The 5,000-nt window shown below is 57.4% G+C and overlaps 3 non-coding genes across 3 annotated transcripts in view; all 3 read right to left on the minus strand.

The window, feature by feature from the left end:
* The window catches only part of LOC144432319 (large subunit ribosomal RNA), a 3,561-nt gene extending 2,747 nt beyond the window's left edge, over positions 1 to 814 (minus strand). Inside the window, exon 1 of the ribosomal RNA XR_013480528.1 lies at positions 1 to 814. This exon is cut by the window's left edge and continues 2,747 nt beyond it. This is a non-coding gene — a ribosomal RNA (large subunit ribosomal RNA).
* A 288-nt stretch (positions 815 to 1,102) lies between these two features.
* On the minus strand, positions 1,103 to 1,256 carry LOC144432226 (5.8S ribosomal RNA). Its single transcript, XR_013480462.1, has one exon. It is a non-coding gene; the product is annotated as a 5.8S ribosomal RNA (ribosomal RNA).
* Positions 1,257 to 1,554: 298 nt separating this feature from the next.
* Positions 1,555 to 3,364, minus strand: LOC144432252 (small subunit ribosomal RNA). The gene has a single exon (XR_013480487.1). It is a non-coding gene; the product is annotated as a small subunit ribosomal RNA (ribosomal RNA).
* Between the last annotated feature and the right edge of the window lie 1,636 nt (positions 3,365 to 5,000).

Here is a 5,000-nt window from a genome sequence, read left to right on the forward strand (position 1 = left end):
GGTGGCCGACGTGGCCACGGACCCCGAGCGCGTCGACGGCGCGCCACCGAAGCGGCAGCCCGCCGAACACCGGCACTGCGTACAGTGCAGGCGAACGACAAGCCAGCCGAACGGCGACGGCCGCACACAGAGAGCGCGCGGCATCCTTTCCTCGATCCGCCGCCGGGCCGCACCGCCCGCGCGCTGTAACACCCCCGCCGGAGCGGAGGCCACCTTCGCGCGGGGACTTAGACCGACGGCAAACCGGTCGTGACCCGCGCCGGTCGCTAGTGCGCTGAGACGGTGCGCGAGCCGACTCGGCAGCGGCGCCTTAAGCGTCCGCGAACCGAGACGGCGCGCCCCCGCACCCAACTGAAAGCGAGCCGGCGACCTGACGGGCCCTCCCGTTTGCCTCTCAACGGTTTCACGTACTCTTGAACTCTCTCTTCAAAGTGCTTTTCAACTTTCCCTCACGGTACTTGTCCGCTATCGGTCTCGCGACCGTATTTAGTCTTAGGTGGAGTTTACCACCCGCTTTGGGCTGCATTCCCAAACAACCCGACTCCGAGAAGACCCGAAGCGGCCAAGGCAAGCGCCCCTATGGGCCTAACACCCGCCGTGGGACGAGGCCTCGATCAGAAGGACACCGGCGCTCGCCGTCAGCCGCACTGGGACTTCCGTACGTCACAACTCGGCGCGCTCGAAAAGCGCGCAGATTCGACGCTGGACTCTTCCCGGTTCACTCGCCGTTACTCAGGGAATCCCTGTTGGTTTCTTTTCCTCCGCTTAATAATATGCTTAAATTCAGCGGGTGCTCTCGCCTGAACTCAGGTCGTATGTGTCAAGCGGGCCGCTTCTTACACGGCCCGCTGGCATCGCAAGTCGTCGCCGCCGGCGCCGACCGAGCGCGTACCGTCGCCGCCTTGGCCCACGGTCGGTCTTGATCTCGTGACCGGACCGACCGACCTGGACCCGCCCCTCGAACGTAGTTGAACACGTCGAGGGGCCGGCGGTGTACGGGACACGCGGTCGCGCCGAGAAAGCTCGGCGACCGCTTCAACTTGGGGCGACGCCCGGCCGTCTTCGCAGAGGCCAGGCGACGGCCCTCGGGTGAGGACGAACGCGACCCTGAGGCAGACGCGGTCCCGGGATTGACCCGAGACCGCAATTCGCGTTCAGAAGGTCGACGTTCAATGTGTTCTGCAATTCACATTACTTCTCGCACTTGGCTGCGTCCTTCATCGACTCGCGAGCCGAGTGATCCACCGTTAAGAGTCGTCCTCGACGTTTCGCCCGGCGCCGAAGCGCGCGGACGTCACACTGTGGGATCGACCACAAAACCACCACCGACAACAACTGCACAAAAACACCAACAAACGGCGCCGAGCGACCGCCGGGCTGGGCCGGCGGCACATCGAGCGCGGTGCCCAGAAGCCACCATCGCACTCGGCTGCCTTGCTATGCCAACGTGTTACGCGTGTCGCACGGGGCGGAACCCCGATTGACGGCCGCCCTCTCGGCGGCACCCAAAGACAATTCAGTGCGCGGTCGGCCGGGGCCTACCACCACCTTCGGTAATGATCCTTCCGCAGGTTCACCTACGGAAACCTTGTTACGACTTTTACTTCCTCTAAATGATCAAGTTTGATCGTCTTCTCGACACGCCGACGCGGCCGTTGCCAGCCGCGACGGGGCCGATCCAAGGATCTCACTAAACCATTCAATCGGTAGTAGCGACGGGCGGTGTGTACAAAGGGCAGGGACGTAATCAACGCAAGTTGATGACTTGCGCTTACTGGGAATTCCTCGTTCAAGGGAAACAATTGCAAGTCCCTATCCCAATCACGAATGAGGTTCAACGGGTTACCCGGACCTTTCGGCCTAGGTTAGACACTCGCTGCTTCACTCAGTGTAGCGCGCGTGCGGCCCCGGACATCTAAGGGCATCACAGACCTGTTATTGCTCAATCTCGTGTGGCTAAACGCCACTAGTCCCTCTAAGAAGTTAGACGCCGACCGAGAAGGTCGCGTAACTATTTAGCATGCCAGAGTCTCGTTCGTTATCGGAATTAACCAGACAAATCGCTCCACCAACTAAGAACGGCCATGCACCACCACCCACAGAATCAAGAAAGAGCTCTCAATCTGTCAATCCTACCTGTGTCCGGGCCGGGTGAGTTTCCCCGTGTTGAGTCAAATTAAGCCGCAGGCTCCACTCCTGGTGGTGCCCTTCCGTCAATTCCTTTAAGTTTCAGCTTTGCAACCATACTTCCCCCGGAACCCAAAGACTTTGGTTTCCCGGAAGCTGCCGGAAAGGTCGTCATGGTAACGCCTCCCGATCGCTAGTTGGCATCGTTTATAGTCAGAACTAGGACGGTATCTGATCGTCTTCGAACCTCTGACTTTCGCTCTTGATTAAAGAAAACATTCTTGGCGAATGCTTTCGCAGTAGTTCGTCTTCCGCCGATCCAAGAATTTCACCTCTAACGGCAGAGTACGGACGCCCCCGTCTGTCCCTCTTAATCATTACCTCGTGCTCCGAAAACCAACAAAATAGAACCGAGGTCCTATTCCATTATTCCATGCAACACTATGCAGGCGAACAGCCTGCTTTGAACACTCTAATTTTTTCAAAGTAAACTTATCGGCCACCGCCGACACTCAGTCAAGAGCACCGACGGAGAACCGAAGGTGAGGCGAACGCAACCAGTGACACGCCTTGCGACGGACCGGCGGCGCTCGCCCAAAATCCAACTACGAGCTTTTCAACCGCAACAACTTTAGCATACACTGTTGGAGCTGGAATTACCGCGGCTGCTGGCACCAGACTTGCCCTCCAATGGATACTCGTTAAGAGTTTTAGGATGTACTCATTCCAATTACAGGGCCTCGTTAGAGTCCTGTATTGTTATTTTTCGTCACTACCTCCCCGTGTCGGGAATGGGTAATTTGCGCGCCTGCTGCCTTCCTTGGATGTGGTAGCCGTTTCTCAGGCTCCCTCTCCGGAATCGAACCCTGATTCCCCGTTACCCGTTATCACAAAGGTAGGCACGTAGCGTACCTTCGACAGTTGATAGGGCAGACACTTGAATGATACGTCGTCGGTGCAGAGACCGTACGATCCGCGTGGTTATCCAGAGTCATCAAACGTCACAGGACGAACCCGGTCGGTTTTGATCTGATAAAAGCGCGCCTCCCGAAGTCGGCGCTTAATGCATGTATTAGCTCTAGAATTACCACAGTTATCCACTTCGCTTACGAGACCAAATAAACCAAGACTGATTTAATGAGCCATTCGCAGTTTCGCTTTACGAGAACTCGTACTTGCACCTGCATGGCTTAATCTTTGAGACAAGCATATCACTACTGGCAGGATCAACCAGATAGCTGCGACAGCTGCGCTCGGCCCTTGCTGGGCCGCCCGGCGCGTGCTCGTCGCATTCGTTTAAGACCGAGGCGATCGCCTGCGGCCGTACTCAGCTTCGACAGTCGCTGGCCGCGACGTCCACGCTCTCGCCGGCAGTGCCAGGCGGAGCGATTTGCGTTTTTTCTTTGCTCGCCCTCTCTCGGGCTCGATCCATTCAGTTTCGCACAAACAAGAGCTCTGCCGGCCGCCTGCAGCGGTGCCTAAAACCCGGGCATAACAATGCGACCGTTCTGCTAGGCCGACAAGCGCTCAAGCCAGACGCTCGATCGAACGCCCCCTACATATTAGTCGAGACAACGGCTCGCTCATTAGCATCGCGTTTGTACTTTAACTTTTTTTGGCTCGGCTTCTTTCGACGCCGATGCCGGCGACGCAGCACTCTCTCGCCCGCCAGCCACCGAGAAAAGGGTGCGCTCCGACCGGCCCCGCACCGCTCTTTCTTGGCTCATTCGAAATTACTGTCTTTCGCTCTGACATGCCTTACCTAGGGTTAGGTTAGTATGCTTGCACGTTTGTACTTTAACTTTTTTCGGCTCGGCTTCTTTCGACGCCGATGCCGGCGACGCAGCACTCTCTCGCCCGCCAGCCACCGAGAAAAGGGTGCGCTCCGACCGGCCCCGCACCGCTCTTTCTTGGCTCATTCGAAATTACTGTCTTTCGCTCTGACATGCCTTACCTAGGGTTAGGCTAGTATGCTTGCACGTTTGTACTTTAACTTTTTTCGGCTCGGCTTCTTTCGACGCCGATGCCGGCGACGCAGCACTCTCTCGCCCGCCAGCCACCGGGAAAAGGGTGCGCTCCGACCGGCCCCGCACCGCTCTTTCTTGGCTCATTCGAAATTACTGTCTTTCGCTCTGACATGCCTTACCTAGGGTTAGGTTAGTATGCTTGCACGTTTGTACTTTAACTTTTTTCGGCTCGGCTTCTTTCGACGCCGATGCCGGCGACGCAGCACTCTCTTGCCCGCCAGCCACCGAGAAAAGGGTGCGCTCCGACCGGCCCCGCACCGCTCTTTCTTGGCTCATTCGAAATTACTGTCTTTCGCTCTGACATGTCTTACCTAGGGTTAGGTTAGTATGCTTGCACGTTTGTACTTTAACTTTTTTCGGCTCGGCTTCTTTCGACGCCGATGCCGGCGACGCAGCACTCTCTCGCCCGCCAGCCACCGGGAAAAGGGTGCGCTCCGACCGGCCCCGCACCGCTCTTTCTTGGCTCATTCGAAATTACTGTCTTTCGCTCTGACATGCCTTACCTAGGGTTAGGTTAGTATGCTTGCACGTTTGTACTTTAACTTTTTTCGGCTCGGCTTCTTTCGACGCCGATGCCGGCGACGCAGCACTCTCTTGCCCGCCAGCCACCGAGAAAAGGGTGCGCTCCGACCGGCCCCGCACCGCTCTTTCTTGGCTCATTCGAAATTACTGTCTTTCGCTCTGACATGTCTTACCTAGGGTTAGGTTAGTATGCTTGCACGTTTGTACTTTAACTTTTTTCGGCTCGGCTTCTTTGGACGCCGATGCCGGCGACGCAGCACTCTCTCGCCCGCCAGCCACCGAGAAAAGGGTGCGCTCCGACCGGCCCCGCACCGCTCTTTCTTG

The sequence above is a fragment of the Styela clava genome, chromosome 14 (genome assembly GCF_964204865.1).
Source record: "Styela clava chromosome 14, kaStyClav1.hap1.2, whole genome shotgun sequence".
NCBI classification, from domain to species: domain Eukaryota; kingdom Metazoa; phylum Chordata; class Ascidiacea; order Stolidobranchia; family Styelidae; genus Styela; species Styela clava.